The sequence below is a fragment of the Mus musculus genome, chromosome 4, assembly GCF_000001635.26.
Source record: "Mus musculus strain C57BL/6J chromosome 4, GRCm38.p6 C57BL/6J".
In the NCBI taxonomy this organism is placed as follows: Eukaryota; Metazoa; Chordata; class Mammalia; order Rodentia; family Muridae; genus Mus; species Mus musculus.
In genome coordinates, this window is record NC_000070.6 from 104352326 (window position 1) to 104369216 (window position 16891).

A 16891-nucleotide genomic window follows, 5' to 3' on the forward strand; every position below is an offset into this window, starting at 1 on the left:
TATTCTTTATTTCAATATGATAACTTAATTCGATTGGCAGACTCTTATTAACTAACATTTACACATTCCAGGAGTTAGAATCTGGCTATACATTCCCAATCATCCTCATTCAAGCCACAGAGTAACCAAAGCAAACATGTAAACATGTAAAGGTATTGATTGGACTTTATGGAGCCTAGAGTCTATGGGTGGGTAGATATTTAGGTGATTATAAAATTGTTTTTACATTATTATATTTTATATATAGCTATAAATACCTAGTGATAAATAATGGCAAAGTCTAGGAAAGAAAATTGGAGGTGCTTTGAAAAATTATCCCCAAGGGACCTCATTAATAAAGAAAGGGGTAGGTCAGAATTCTCTGATGAAATGACATTTAAACTGATCAGTACAGATGTGCGATTAGGGATTTCCAGAGAAGTTGTTGGAGACGTGGGTTACACCATCTGAAGCAACAGAACATTACTCGTCAAGGCCGGTGAAGGGGCTTGTAAAAGAGCCTGAAGGCCACTGAGTCTTGTGTGCACAGAATAAGAGAATAAAGTATGATTATTCTAAGCCTTTATCGAAATGACACAAACCTAAGTGTAAGGGTATGTTCTGAACACAAAGTGTAAGGAGATAGATTATGTCTTTTAAATAGTACCGTGACTGATCTTTAGAGTGTATGTTGCAGAAAAGCAAGAGAGAAACAGAAAACCACAATGTACTAAGTAGTGAACGGCCATGGCTCGGCAAGGGTGAAAGCAGGTATATGAAGGAAGGTTATGGCCTTGAGTGACATGCTGGAGAAAGGAATGATGGGCTTGGAATGCAACTGCTTTTAGAGAAGTGGGGTAGAGGGGAGCTTCAAAGAGGACTTCTGTTCTGTTGGAATGTCAGGCATTAAACAAATGACTACGGCAGGGGGATTCACAATGCATTCAGGTGATACTTAGGAGAGAAACAGAGAGTAGGATAAGCAAAGGGTCAGAGAAGCTACTTCAGGGTTCGTCTTCAAGAAACTTAGGAAGGTCTATTAGTCATGGCAAAACAGTGAACAATAGTAACTCAAGGGGGGAAGAGTTGAGAGTTTACTTCACCACAATGTGATGTGTCTCTGCTGCTCACACTGTGCCCTTAGCCAAGAATCAGAGAGAGAGACAGAGAGAGAGAGAGAGAGAGACAGAGACAGAGACAGAGACAGAAAAAGACAGATAGAGACAGAGACAGACAGAGACAGAAAAAGACAGACAGAGACAGAGACAGACAGAGACAGAGCACTTCTGGAGCTCAACTCACTTCCTCCTCCTTATCTGTCCTGGACCACAGTCTATGAGATGTTGCTGCCCACATCCAGGGTAGGTCTTCCCTTCTCAGCTAAATAGCTAGGAAGACCCTCACAGACTGCCCAAAATTGTGTCTCTTTGGTGACTCTAAATCCTCTCAAGTTGACAAGGGTAACCCTCACAATAGGTAAAATGGTTAGAAAGGACATTTCATGCTGAAGGAGAAGCCTAAAGAAAACATCCAGATGTGTGAAAGTGATGAGGGTGTCCTGTGCTCAGGGAGGGCCCAATGAAGAGAAGTAAAATGCTTATGGTCCCAGCAGCACTTCTTTTTAATGGCCCTGTTTCTCCTAGTCTTTGGTAACAGCCCCAACTCAGTTCTTCCCTTGACCTGGGCCTTTCTACTGTAAACCCATTTGAACAGCATGAGTCCAAACCAGATCAGTCCACAAAATCAGGGAGTACAGACTCGTTTGTCTTTAAACTTCATAAATATCATAGATTGCCAGACATGAAGGTCCCTGGTGATCAGCTGTCCTCTTTCAGTAATATGAAGCATAAGTTAACTTTATACTGGAATTGACAATACATGCCCATGATCCTTGCTTGACTATGTTTTTAAATGAATACCCAAGACGCCATGCTCTTGTTTTCTTGAGGTTTGTGGCTGGCAAGTTTCTATCTGAGTGTGTTGTACCAAACAATGTGGAGAGACAGAAGAAATACCTGAATTCATGGTGGGTTGGACACATAAATCACTCTTTCTGCTTTTACATCAATACATCTACTACAAACACATAGCTCCATGCTTCAAATATTCAAAAACCCTTGATATTGTCCAATCACCTAGAATAGTTTCCATGGATACTCATGTGGTAACTGTCACTCACATGGTCAGCTCTCCTCCAAGGGCAATGCCCAGAGTCATTAGCACTTCTGGCCTTGGCAGATGTGTCTGTCTTTCTCTCCCCCTTAGGAAGACAAGAGTATATAGTAGTATGAGAAGGGTATGGTTGTAGGTATTGGCTGGAATCTTCTCTGCTGGGATTTACCACCCAAGTCAATGTGTGTAGACACTGCAATCTTATGATTAGTTCCTGGTTTCAGGGTAAAATGTCTCACTCAAATAATTAGGTACAGATGTCTTAACACTTATCTAGCAGGACTAGGGCATTCATTTAGGAACTGTGTGGACCAGGATTGTCATCAGTACTGCCAAAATCGCTGTGGTTTTGTGCTAGAATATGAGGGCTTATTATCCCACAGGCCATTTTTGTAGAAGGAGCCAGGAGAATCCAAGGGAGAAGTTCATGTCCAAATGAATGACGATTGTAGGAACATGTCCTGAATGTCACAGATTTACTAAGATCCTGTATGCTAAGGAATATAAAAAAACTTCTTGAAATTTGTAATCACTACTCCACAAGTACAGTTATCTTTATAATATCCATTAGCATATAAATGCAACAGGACTCTCAAGATCATATCTCATATCATCAGAACTAAGATTAGAAAGATGGCTATATTTCAAATGGTATGCTCCTGTTTAATACCCTTGGTCCCTCCCTCCACCTCAGCTTCCCTCCTTTGCTCTATCATGGATCCCCTGTGTTTCTTCATAAGCTCCAGTTGGACTACAGTCAAGGCATCCTGATTGGAAGGAGTTTCCACGTCCTTAAGTACTTTTGATTGATGTTTGCCAATGGAGACTTATGGTCACATTGACTGAATGGACTTGGACACTAGTGCTGTGGCAGATGTTACAACCAGCTCTATCTCCATTTATAAGGAGCTTAACATCTACTCTGGGAGATTACAATCTCAATGGGGAACCAGCCATGTAGAAAATTGCTCCAACCCATGGCAGGAATCAAGACTCTAAGCAGGCAGCCACAATATAGACAAGAAGGGGGGAAAGAAAGAAAAGATCAGAAGAGGTTTCATTTAAACTAGACTTCAGATCGGAAAGGACAGCAAGAAACTCGATCCAAGGAGGATCCTAGATGGCACAGCATGACCCTGGCATGGATGGAACAATTAAATGCAGGCAGGGAAGGTCCATGATTTTGGTGCTTTTTGATCCAGGATGTATGAGCAAACCTGTTAGAAGAGGAAGTGGCAGAGCAGAGGAAGAAACTCATTCACCAGAGGCATCTTAAGATCGCCATAAGATGCAGACTTGTGGAGGGTGACAACTCCTCTTTCACTTCCATGGTCAATGGTTCAGACAATTGCCAGGATTGAACCTGATAGAGTTTGACTCATAACCTCACTAGGTCCTTCAAACTGCTTCTTACCACATTTTAGTAGAAAGTAAAGAACAAAACAAACCAACAAAAAAATCTGCATGTAACATAGGCTTAAATGTTGAAAGAGCTATGCTAGCTCAAACTATTGTTAAGGAGATGCTGCCTCGAGGCTGTCACGCAGCGTAAAAAGGATGAAATTCTCCCCATCTCTTTGCTTTGATCTCCTCCCTTCCGAGCCTAATATGTGGCTTCTTGGGCAATAGTCCTCCAATTGTTACAATTTGGAAAGAGTGTTGGGGATGTAGCTTAGTGATAGAATGCTTGTTGGTGAGCATACTCAAAACCCTGGATTTGATCCTCAGCACGGAAAAGAAAAAACAATTAAAGAAAAAGATAAAATGTAGGCATTTTTCTGTCGTTCCTGAGACTCATTCTGGCTAGACAAAGTTAACCTTGCTGCCGACCCTGAGTCAGCCACTGTGGTTAGGAAGAGAGGGCATATTAACTAACACAATCTTAAAGCTGTGCTCTAACCCAGAGTCCACGGTGTGGTCAGAGTCAGCTGTCACATACTTTCTCAACTGGGAACTGAGAGTTTTAGGCAGGATAAAGTGGAAAGGACAAGAGGGGGCGATGTCAGGTGAAGAAAAAGCCAATGAGTGTCCCTTGTAAAAATGGCACCTTTATTTCCTTCCACACCTGAGGAAATGGGAGCTCGTGGTACTGTTAGCTGCGCAGAGATGAAATAGTTTTCTTTCTCTATGAGGAACATAGATGTCATGGGGAAAAAATTAACTACACATGTTGTTATGAAGTCCAGAAGATGAAAGGATGCTATGTGCCCCCTGGATAGACAGTAGGTGCTGTGTCATAGGCGGTGACCCTGTACAAGTAATTCAAGTTCTATTTTCTCCCACAGTAAAATAGAGATAATAAAAGTTACTTCATGGTGTTGTTGAGAGGATTAGATGAAACATTTACACACACAGGTGACCCAGTGCCTTTCTACTCATTGTGTGTCCAACTCTCACAGCATTCAGGGATGTAGCAGAGGACATTCCATCGAAGAGACACAATTGCCAGGGCTTAGTATGATTGTTAGCAACTGAAATCTTATGATGCTAAGTATGACCGACTCCTTTTCCAGGGCACCGTGTGGTTAATGATATCCTCAGCCCCCTCCCCCCCTCTCTCGATGCCTTCAATTAACAGGATTTGCATGGAGGGAACTATACATGCAAATTATTATTAGCATAAAAATAGGTAATTATTATTTTTTTTACATTTGCATCATCACAGATGATCTTTGTATTAGGCATTCTTTAGCAATGAATGACTAAACTAAGGAGATTGCAGTTCATTCAGATACTCATTAATTCTAAGTAAGAAATTAATTTCATGTCACTCGTGTTGCAAAGAGGAGGGTGACTGTAGAGTCATAAGTAAGGGATGTAATGGAAGCTGAAATTCACCTAACCCAACCTTTCAATTTACAGGTGTGGGGAAAGAAAACTAGAATGGGGAAGGTCGCAGGATTAATTAGTAGCAGAGCTGAGACTAGAACCTCTTCTTTCTATTTCTTTGCCCAAGTCTTGCCATTAAGCCATGAATGCTGATAACCCAGCACCCAATTGCTTAGGAACTCCCTGATTGTTTAAAATATACTGAGGGTGTAAGGATAGAGAGAAGTTTGATGGGACAAAGATTCCTCAGTGAGAGTGTATTAAGCATCCTTCAGAAATTCCCTTGTGCTGTATTAATTTTATCTTGATTATTTCTGCCATGCACTTACGAAGAAGGGAGACAGCTATCTGTCTATATTGAATGGTCTCATTTGCGTCTTGCCAATGTAAAGGTACGAACTGAAAAAACCTCCTACATTACAACAGCAAATTGCTTATGGTAACCATTGCATAATGAAGGAACACAATGAAGAATTACGGTTCAAATTACTTATCAGGTCTCTTCCATTTTCTAAGTTTTTTTTAAGTAGAAAATTGCACAGTATAATTACAGTAAGTTAATTTGCATTCATATTACAATTCAATGAGCAATTACATTCTTTTTATTTAAAAAAATATTTTATGAAATGTGATTTGCATCAGTATGTTTCTAGGAAAGAGTGGTGACTTTTTCCTTGTGAGGTTTTCATGCAAATTGAATGGCACAACTCATATATTCCAGTATAAAACTGGGCCTGCATCATTGCTTGTAGGTGGAAGTAGGGCAGAGGAGCAGACAGCCATCTAAAGCATGACTATGGCTTCTGAGCTAATGAATCTGTCAAAGAATACTAGATACCAGTTTTGGAAGGAGAACCTAAGGTCTTATTGATGGAGAGCCTTTCTCCATTCCCTTTACCATCTTGAATTTGAATTTCTCTATGAATTCTTGCCACGCCATTATCTAGTCTCTATTTGATTAACTCCTGTGCCAGGACATTCTTTGCCTTTTGATTACACCTACTTCATCACCAGGCAATGCTTCTATTTTCTGGAGGGTGGTTCTGTTTTGATCTGATCATTGGTGTATTAATGTAATTTAAAGGACACATTTTACACATCCATTGCTGTCCAAGTGCTAGGCATGGCAGAGCATTCTTTTTACATTTAGAACCGAGTATTTTTTTTCAATGCTTGTATTATTAGCATAAGTGTCTGGGTTGGCCATGATAAAGAGGAACACACAACAGTTGTAAAGGCTGGTTGGCTGTTTTTTTTTTTTTTCTTGTACCTGCTCTTCCTAATGATGTTTAAAGTAACAGAGGCATACACTGAACATGCAGATCAGTTTTCACAAAGGTATTTGCTTATATAAACACGATGTTAAAATATGTATGACCACTGAAACTCCCTGTTCTCCTGTCTTGTCACTTCCTCTCCAAGGTGCCAACTTATATTCTCATTTTTCTCATTGTAGATTTATTGTGCCTGTGCTCAGTTTTCACCTGAATGGAATCATAAGAATGTCCTCTATTAGGCCTGGTTTCTCTCTTTCCCTCAATATGTTGTTAATAGTTAGCCATGTTGCTCCACATGTCCGTAAAGTACTTTATTTCTTGCTCAGCAATATGTCAATGCATGGATCTTGTGACTTGTTTAATCATTCTATTGTACATGAACTTTTGGATTGGTTCCAGTTTTACTTATCATGAATAGAGCTTCAGTGTGTGCTCCAGTGGACATGTATGCGTGTTTTAGCTCTCTCGGGTAAACACGTAGGAGAATTAAATATGTAAATAGTAGAAGCACTCATAAAGTGGGTATTGTATGACTTTGTAAGATTGGGCTAGGTGGTTTTTCAAAAGATAAAATCATTTTAGACATTTACCAGTAATGTACAAGCGGTGTATAACTAACTTCATCAAGATTATTTAATGCCATCAGACTTTTGAAAGAATCACTTTTACTATTTTTTAAATTATGTGTATGTGTTTGTATGTTGGTATATGTCCCTGAGTGCAGGTGCCCTTAGGGTCCAGAAGAAGATGCTAGATCCTCTAGGGCTGGAGTTGTAGGCAGTTGTGAGCTACTTGATACAGACCGAATTCTGGTCCTCTGCTGAGCCATTTCTCCAGTCCTGTCATCATCCAACTTTTAGCCTGTAGCCACTTTAGTGAATATGAAATAATGCCTCACTATGTCTATTTGTATGTTTCTCCCATTACTAATGCGTCTTTCCATTCTAGTGTTTATTGGTGCGTTCTCTTTTGTGAAGTATCTATTTAGATCTTCTGTCCATTTTAATTAGGTTGTCTTTTTTATTATTAATTACTAAGATTCTATGGTTTTCAAGATTTAAGTCCTTTGTCAGATAGACAAATTGTAAATATTTCTTTTCAGGCTCATGGCTTACCATTTAATTTTCTTAATGCTATCTATTAATCAGCAGCTTTAAATTTTGATTAAGCCAGATTTATTATGCTATACTCAGTGGTTTTTTTGCATCCTTACAATGGAAACTAAGTATACTCCGAAATAATGAACAAAATAAGGTTCTCTTTAGTATGTTTTGTTTTAAAGTCTTGCTATGTGACCCAGGCTGCCCTTAAACGCATCCCCCTCCTGCTTCAACATCTTCCATGGTGGGACTAGGCATGTGCCTCTATGTCTGACTTCCTCCAGGACCTTAACCAGTTCATCAATATTTTTTTGTTCTTACATATGGTGCAGAATGGGTTATGGTTCTTTTCTGCTTCCCCAAAATGCCTTTAAGGGTGCCTTCAGCCCTTAAACTACAGCATTTGTGGGCGGGAAACAAATCAGCAACTGAATATGTTTGTCCGTTTCTTGGTTCTCTATTCGGCTCTAATTATTTTATTTATCTTCATTAACTTAATCATGCTGTTCTGATCAATGTAAGATGGACCCTTCAGAGCTATCCTTGTTTCTTGAAAATATTCTGACTTTTCTAAGTCCCTCCACATTCTTACATACATTTCAGAACTGTTAATCCCCTGAAAAAACATATTGGAATTCTTACTATAACTGCATGAAATGTACATTTCAATTTGAAGATCATTGACATTTTACCAGCACCGATTATTCTAAACCATGAACATGGTATATCTCTTTACGTTCATCTGTCTGCTTTGGGTTTATGTGTGTGTGTGTGTGTGTGTGTGTGTGTGTGTGTGTGTGTGTGTGTGTTTTCATCCAGTGTATGTAAGTTTTGGTGAACAAGATTGATTCGCCGTATGTTCAATTTATCCCTAATATTGTATACTGAGTTTCCATAAATAGCATTTTATCTGAGGTGTAGTATTAATCTAAATGTTGCATAGAAAGTACATACTATAAGATTTAGCATAACTATTTTTATTAAAGTAAAAAATACAATTCAAATCATCTTAAGTAAAAGCAGAAATATATGAGAGACTCACATGAGAAAAAAGTCATGGGGAGAGGGTAGCTGGTTTTAGGTAAGGCTAACCCAAACCCTCTAAGACTGGCTTCTTAAATCTCTATTTTCTAACCCCAGTCCTCCTTACTTCTCTTTTGCTTTATACTATGTAGTCTTTTTCTCCACTGTTATACATGGGCCTAATTTCTTCCCGGTTTTGGGCAAGAAGAGAATGTCTTTCCCAGCCAAGCTACCCTAGGTACACAGTATATCTCTAATTTGGTGTGACCAAGAGATACATGTCACTGCATTACCTGTCTGTTCCTGGGCTGGAGTTATAGTCTTTTTTTTTTAAATCAGAACAACAATAACAATAACCACAAGATGAGGTAGGGAAACAGTAAAGCAATGAACAAGTGGAAGTATTATTTCACAAGAAGAAAGAGCGCCACCCCCCATACCCTACACCCCTATTCCACATTCCCCTACCAATAATAAAATGCATAAATGTGCAGTCCCTTAAGCACGGAGGCAACAATGTATCCTTGCAGAGTTGGATGCCTAGCTGGTGATTGTCCCGTGCTTCTGACTCTGATGTCACTTCTACTCTTTTCATCTACTCCCTTTTTCTTTTTTCCCAAACACGAACATCACTTTAAGTCCTACTTGATTAGTGAGAAACTTGGAGTGTTGTGTTGGCCCCTAAGAGGCATCAGACATCTGCTTTGTTTCTTAAGCTCTCTACTTAGTTTCTAGTGTGCATTTAGCTACACAGAGCAGATTGGTGGAGGAACTGCCGTCCCCACATTGCCTTCCCTAGGTTCTCTTGGAAAATGGAAGGAGCAAAGTTTACAGCTGCCAGAGAGCAGAGTCCAGCTTAGTACACCCTTCATGCTGCCTTTTGCTGGAATCAGGCAGCCAGGATAGGAGAAAGAGAACATTCTCTGTTTCATTACTATTGCCCCTTTGACCACAGAAAAGAAGTAGCAATTAGATATTTTAACCTGTGTCTCAGAAAAGAAAGAGTAAACATTAAATAGTTTCCTTTAAGAAAGTGGATCCTTTATCTTTATGCTAAATTAAACATAGCAAACAGACCCCTACATTTTTATGCTTGCCTCTCAAGGGCCATCACGAGCGCCCTCACAGAGAACTCTATGCCCTGCTGCCTTTCACATAACTTGTTTCTCTAGCTTGAACCTCTGGTTAGACATGCCTTTCCCCTTCATTCACCTGACCCCTAACTGTGTTTCAAACTGATCCCTTTTCTTTATGAGGTCTCTCTCTCTCTCTCTCTCTCTCTCTCTCTCTCTCTCTCTCTCTCTCTCTCTCACACACACACACACACACACACACACACACACCAGTCATATCTAGCATACTTGCCTGGCACACTGAGGATTGTTGCTGTTGATTTTATTTTATTTCTTAAACAAAGGAGTGAGACTTTTTCTCCTCAAATACAGATTTTTGAGCATGGCAAGAACTTCTATGAAAGGCTTTATATGGAAGCTTAATGTACCTCTGCATTATTAACCTTTGAAATTTTTCTCATTCCATAGTAGTGTCTTTCAAGTACATGATGGTTCTGACAAGCTTGGTAGGTGTTCCTACTAATCACTATTTAAACCATATGAATCTGAGAACTTTAGATGTATATTTATATTTGCATAATCACGGCATGTGAGTGCTACTGCACCAAACTAACTATTCCAAAGCTAAGCAAATGATTTCATTTACAATAGCATAAAAAACAAGAAACTACTTGGGAATCAGTTTAACCAAGGAGGTGAGTAATCTCTACCCAGAAGTCATAAGACAATGAGTAAAGAAATTAAAGGGGCACAAACTAAAGGAAACACAGCCCAAGTGGGAGACTTAATATCACCGTGCCTACCCTACCCAAAGCAGCCCAGATCCAGATCCTATCAAAATTCTGTGGACTTTTTCCCAAGCTTGCTTGCTTGCTTGCTTGCTTTCTTTCTTTCTTTCTTTCTTTCTTTCTTTCTTTCTTTCTTTCTTTCTTTCTTTCTTTTACTAAAAATCCTAATTCATGTGTAACCACAAAAGGCCTGGATAAGCTAAAATAGGAACCAACCATATCTGATTTCAAAGTGTATTACAGAGATATGGTGATCAGAACAATATGGTACTTTCATCAAAATGGATGGATTAGACCGGCAAAGCAAAATAGAGCTAGCATAGAGACAAAGGAACACATACTAAGAATGCACAGGGGAAAGGCTAACACATAGAGCAAATGGTGCTGGGAAAATATTCCCATGAAGAAAGATCAGGGCTGGTGAGATGGCTCAGTGGGTAAGAGCACCCGACTGCTCTTCCGAAGGTCAGGAGTTCAAATCCCAGCAACCACATGGTGGCTCACAACCATCCATAACGAGATCTGGCGCCCTCTTCTGGAGTGTCTGAAGACAGCTTCAGTGTACTTACATATAATAAATAATAAAAAAAAAAAGAAAGATCAAATCAAACTTCTCTTAAACTTTATGTAAAACCAATTCAAACTGGATTAGAACTTAACTATAAGACCCAAACCATAAAAATTTGAGACCAAAACCTCTGGCTAAACATTTTTGATATTTGGTCTTGCCAATGATTTTTTTTAAAAGACAAACAAGTAAACAAACAAACAAATGGACACCAGAGGGAGAGGCGACAAAAGACATTAGCAAAGTGGGCTGCTTCGGATCCAAAAGCCTTTCCGTAGCCTAAGGAACCATCAGTGTCATGGAAAGGGAACGTTGAGGTAAGGGAACAGCTAGAAAGATAAGCGCCTAGTGCCCAAGACATGTAAAGAACTCAAAGGATTCCCTTGCGAGGCGTTACCAGCGTGTCCACTGGATGGTAAAGGATCTGAATAGAGCGGATTTTTCCCCCATAAGGAGACAGGGATAGCAACAGGAATGAGCAAGGTTCCCAGACTTGAATCAAACACACAAGGAGGTAGAATTGCAACCTGCTGCAATGGCTAATACAAAAAGAAAAAAAAAAACTAGATTATAACCATTATTGGTAAAGAAGGAAGTCCATGCCCCATTGACTGCCGGTGGGATTGTGAATTAATCCACCTATTTTGGAAAACACTACAGAGATCCTTCAAAAACCAAAAGTAGAGCTCCCTTCCACGTATGTAAATCTAAGGAATGAACTGATTCTCTCTGGGAAGTGTCTGAATGTCCTTGTTCATTTCAGCAGATTCATAATAAAATCAATGGAATGTCAATCAGTGTTGATCACGGATTAAGAAAAAGTAGCGTGTGTGCTTCTAAAATGGAATATTATTAAGCTTTAAAAAGAAGTGAATCTGCCATTTGTGACAACACAATGCTCAATTGCACTGCGCTACAAGATAAGCCAGGCACAGAAAGACAAGATACAGAGCATGACAGCATATATATATATGTATATATATATATATATATATATATATATATATATATATTCTAAACAAGACAGGGTCACAAGATCAGGGTTGAATGGTAGTGTCCAGGAGTTACAGGGTTAAAAAAATAGAGAGATTCTTGTCAAAGGTGTTAACCTTTGTTATACGTTCTGGAGGTCTGTGTACCACAGGGTGAGTTAGGCACATCTAATAATAATGTACTCTACACTTGACATTTGCTAGGGGCTAGATCTGAAGTGAGCTTATCACACATGTAAAAAAAAATCTACTATGTGAGGCAATAAATATGCTAATTATCTTGATAGTGCTAATCATTTCACAATGTGAACATATGTCAAAACATCACATTGTGCACCTTAAATATACACACGACTTACTTGCCAACTATTCAGCATTGATCTGTAAGAAAAGACTCCCAAACTTAGAGGCCATAACCCACTATCAAAACAGACATGTATTTGAAAACTGCTAGGAATAAACCGGATTTAAATAGTATACAAGTTACAGAAGGCACCGCTCTGTGTTCTTCCCTTTGGGGGAGTGGCTATCACTCACTGAATTTATGGCAGGTAACCACAGGTCTGGTTTCCAATCCTGGGGTCAGTTGTGTTAACTGACCCCGAGTGCCTGTCACAAGGATCACAGGAAGACAGATGACATCAATCACGTGAGGGTGGATGGCATATATTCAGTAGCTTGCCTTTTTTTCCCAATTTGTGTTACTTATGCTATGTCTCTGTCATAAATGGACAGAGCTTTTAACATAGACCTTGATGGACAGAAGAAACCCCGCCAAAATGTGGCGAATCAAAATGAACTACTTGGACGTATTTTGGGAAGAGAACCAATGTCTACTGGGTTGTGCTTCTGCCTGCTACCCCATTTAGGGCTCATTGCAATCTCGTGAGTGAAGTGTTTACCACCAGAGAAGCACAGAGAGATGGCCTGCCAGAGGCAAAGAAGGCCAACAGATTTCCAAGTCCATATTGTAAAGGTTGTATGAGAAATACCTCAAACTACTCAGAATGGATTAAGTAATATATACAGCCTCTGCTATTCTTATTATCTTGCTGCTTCTCAGATTACATGATGAAAGCACATTTATTGATTTTTTTCTTTATGCCATACTTAATACAAATCACATTGGTATTTTCAAAATAACAGCAGTAAAGCCCCACACCTTATCTTTCAGATGAGCTATTTCTTGACATTTAGCTGAGTGGCAAAATATCCCTTTAAATTTGGTTCAGTTTAACCAGGAAGGCCCTGAGGCCCATAGTGGGCAGCTTGTGCCTATACATCATACTTTCTTCCAGGCTGGAGATAGGAACAGCTGTGTCTTGTTGCCCCCATTGGATTTCATGGGAATTTGCCCAGTTTCCACGGTAGACTTTGTCCAACACTGACTAGAGATAGTTTTACGTTCTTATACATTGTATGGCTTGGCAAACTGAGTTTGCCAGTTCCCTCTGGTGTCTGTAGTGGCAAAGTCAGGTGAAGACAGGAGGCAGGAGACAGCTACAGGTCAGACCTCAGACATGAACTCTTAAAAGGCATGTATGTGGATGTTTCAAAGCTGTCCCTAAATCGGGGAAGTTTAGATTTTGTTGTGGTAGAGTCTGTAAAAAGTCAGATTTACTCGAGCTTACCTAAGGTCTGGCATTTACTAGCCTGTAGAAATGACTAACACTCAACTATACTCTCACTTATTTCCTCTGCGAGGTCTAAAATTTCTCTTTTCTTGGTATTGAGTTCAGACTCCAGGGACTTCTCTTTGTAAACAATGGAAGTAAAAATGTTTTCTTGATCACAGCTGAGTCGTTCCAGCCAATCTCAACTTCACACTGGGTGTAGAACCTGGTGCCCAACTCCTCCCACTTTCCAGAACTTTTGTAAAAGTTGGAGAGAAATCCGGTGGAGGTTCCCTGGTCCCACCTTTAGACTGACAGCCACCCAGAGGTAGACAGAAACCATCAAGAATGGAACCTCTCTGCCAAGTTGTGGGAAATTTCTTCCGATCAGCCCTTCTCAGTAGATTTCATCCTGCCTATGACCTCAGGACTTTTTTTTTTTCTTGTCTCTATGTAAATTGCTATCTTTTCAGAGGTGCCTGACAGCCAAGTTTTGCAGGGCCTCCATTTGTACAGAGCTGTTATTATGGGATAAGTGTAATGGCTCGTGAATTTTGTGGAGGAAGGGAGGGTCTCCAGATGACTTTGTACAAACCAGCCACGGACCTACTGACTCCACAAGCAGTGCATTAGGCTAAATATTTTTAGCCCATTGACTCTAGAGGTAATAACCCTAAATGCATCATTAAATTTTCATGGGTGAATAACAGAAGCTACAAGAAAAAATCCCCCTCCCCAAGAAAAGCCCCCAAAACAAGCCACCGCTTTAGCTTTATTATCGCTCAGCTGGAGGGCAGGAGTGTGACCCCTCAAAAGAAGAGTAAACTTAAAGCAAGTATTTGGTTCTCTTCCTTTGCTCTCAGGCACCAGGCTCCCAGAGACAGGCAGTAGGTGATTTTCACACTCCCCCTTCCCACCAAGCTTTCAAGCCTCTGGAGACATGCGTGCCACACTGGCGTTGACAAAGCCGAATCCAATCTCAAGGTGGAAGAATTTCCGACTAATCCAATTATTTTTTGCCACTCGGTGTTCCTGAGATCTTTTTGTAAGGTAGGACCCGAAGAGCCTTCTTCAGCACAACAGGTTCTAATTTACAGGAGGGTCTACTGCCCTGCATTCTAAGAATGGAGTAGGGAAAACAAGTTAACTGGGGCCTGCGTGCCCTCAGGGGCACAGGAGGCTGCCTAGAGCGGATTGAAATAGTGACAAGTGCGGAACAACTTTGCCTGGGAAGCGGCAATAAAAGGCGGGCTGGAGCCGGCCTGGGCGGCTGGGAGAGGACGCCCCCTTCTGCCAAGGGGCTCGGGGCAAGAAGCTCGCGCGGCCTCCGCTTGGCTCTGCGCCCGTCTACTTGTGAGCATAGAGGCTTGGCTAAAAGCAGGCGCTGGAGAATCAGCAGAGTCCTAGAGGGGGCTGCAGCGGCTGCCTAGGAGCGTGGCGGGCTCCCAGCGCAACCCCCAACCCCACCCCCTGCGACGAACCGCAGGGCGGGGACCCCAAGCTCTTCGCTCCGATCGGTCTCTACTCCCGGGATGGGGGGCGAGCGAGGGGGCTGGAGGAGCGCGACCGCGAGCCGCGGCGCCCCCGCTCGCCTGCTCGTTGGCTCTTCCCCTTCGTCGGCGCCGCGGCGACTCCGCTGAGCTGTCGCTCGGAACGCGTTCCGGCGGCGAACAGAGCGCCCTGGCGGGAGAGGGAGCCGGCGAGGAAGGGCTTGGGACGCTCAGTGGCAGGTGAGCGGCGGGGCTGGCGCGGGGCGGGGGCCGCGGGAGGAGGCGGGTCTGCGCACCGCACGGGGGCTGGTCTCCTCCCCCTGCTCTGACGCGCGCCCGTCGCTTCCCGGGGAGGATGGACCCAGCTCGGCGCTCACCCGGGCTTCCCCGGGCTGGAGAGCGCGTTTGAGTGCGGCCGCCCGCAGGGCATGGAGAGCCGTGTCCCGGGCGGCTGCGGCAGCCAAGGAGGATGCTCCGGGGGAGCCGAGGTGAGAGGCGCGGCGGGGGGCACGCGGGGGACCCCGAGTTGAGCGGGCGCAGGTGGCCCGCGGGGACACCCGGCTTCCGCGAGCCCGGGTAGCTCGGCTGGGGCCCGCGAGCCCGGGTACGGAGGAAGGCTTTCGGGGCGCTTCTCTAGGGAGTTTGGCGCGAGGTGCCGTGCACTAGCGAGTGCCGCAGTTTTCTATCATCTCCCACCACTTGCTTGGGAAGCTACCCTGCGTCTCCTTTCCGGTTGGTCCCCACTTCCTTCGTCCTACTTCTGAACACTCGGGATCCTCTCTTTAGGCTTGCCTACCCGAGACCCCCTGTGTTCTCCTGCGGCTCTAGCCACCCAAGGCTGCCTTCTCCCACTCTAGAACCTGCGGAGTTCTCCCTAAGCTTCCTCCCTGTCTTGCTGGTGCTACCCGCGGGTCGGACCTCTTCCCCACTCCGCGGAACCTGCACTTCCCTACATCACAGCAGCGCTTTGGCTCTGCCTCGACCACTCCATTAACTGGACCCATCCCAATCAAGCCAACCCTTTCCGCAGACACCGGCGCTGGACCGAAACCTTTCTTCGGGTCCTGCGACCAGGTGTTCCCCGTCGCGCTCCCTCCACTATTCAGTCCTCAGGCCCTTGGTCACCCGCCACTCCCCTCGCATCCGGCCCTCTTCTACCATAACTCTGTACCCTACTCTCTCGAACGCAAGATAAGGATTTTTCATGCTGGGGAAACTTTGATTCTTTATGGTTAGTCTTGTAAAGGAGCCCTACGATTCAGTCCAAGCCACCAAAGGAGCCTGGAGTCAGGGAGTCCTGATTTAGGGGTAGTTTTGTGTTAAGGCTCCCGGAAGGTACTTGGTGATTCTACAAAGTGTATTTCCACACCCTGCTGGTCACTGCTTCTGCTGTCTGCATCCCGCAGAGTATGCTTGTGACCCCTGGTGGGAGGGTGAGTCTTTACTGCACTTTTAAAGGCGCTTTTTCTTTCTTTCTCTATTTCTTTTGGGGTTGGTGTTAGTGGACTCGGCGGGGTGGGCAGAGAAAGCTGCTTTGCAAACTGGTGCGGCTAGGCTGCCACACGGTCTAGTAGTCCACCCTGCACGCCCTTTCACGTTGGGAACCCGCCCCAACCCCCATCTGCATCACACAAGTCCTCATTGTTGGGGGTCTGCGGGGTATTTCCGCCTGGGCTATGAGAGTGAAGGAATGGTATGGGGGCGGGGAGCCCAGGGCTCTAGGCGACTGTCGGGAGCTGGAGACTTGGAGAGCGCCGCGGCGCGGGCAAGTGCTAGTTCGGAAATGTGTTTCTGAGGCAGGATTCGTGGCCGCGTGGAGGGGCGGAGGGGGGGGGGCGGAGAGGGAGGGGGAAGGGAGGGAGGAGAGAAAGAAAAGAAAGAAAGAAAAAAAAAGAAAGAAAAGAAAGAGAGCTCGGAGTGGAGGAGAGATTGCGGAGGCTGGATCGCCATTCTCTGCTCAGAGGCCTCCTAAAGGATGCCACAATGC

General features: G+C 43.2%; 1 protein-coding gene across 30 annotated transcripts in view; it reads left to right on the top strand.

Annotated features, from left to right (window-relative positions):
• Dab1 (disabled 1) overlaps positions 1-16891 on the top strand; it is a 1125345-nt gene that overhangs the window by 732826 nt on the left and 375628 nt on the right. For 5 of the 30 annotated variants that reach the window (XM_006502727.4, XM_030253170.1, XM_030253172.1 and 2 more), the window contains exon 1: positions 14467-15144. The exons of 9 other annotated variants lie outside the window; for them this stretch is intronic. The gene's annotated coding sequence lies outside the window, so the exon portion shown is untranslated. 16 more of the 30 variants (XM_006502726.2, XM_030253167.1, XM_030253176.1 and 13 more) reach the window with 7 other exon arrangements.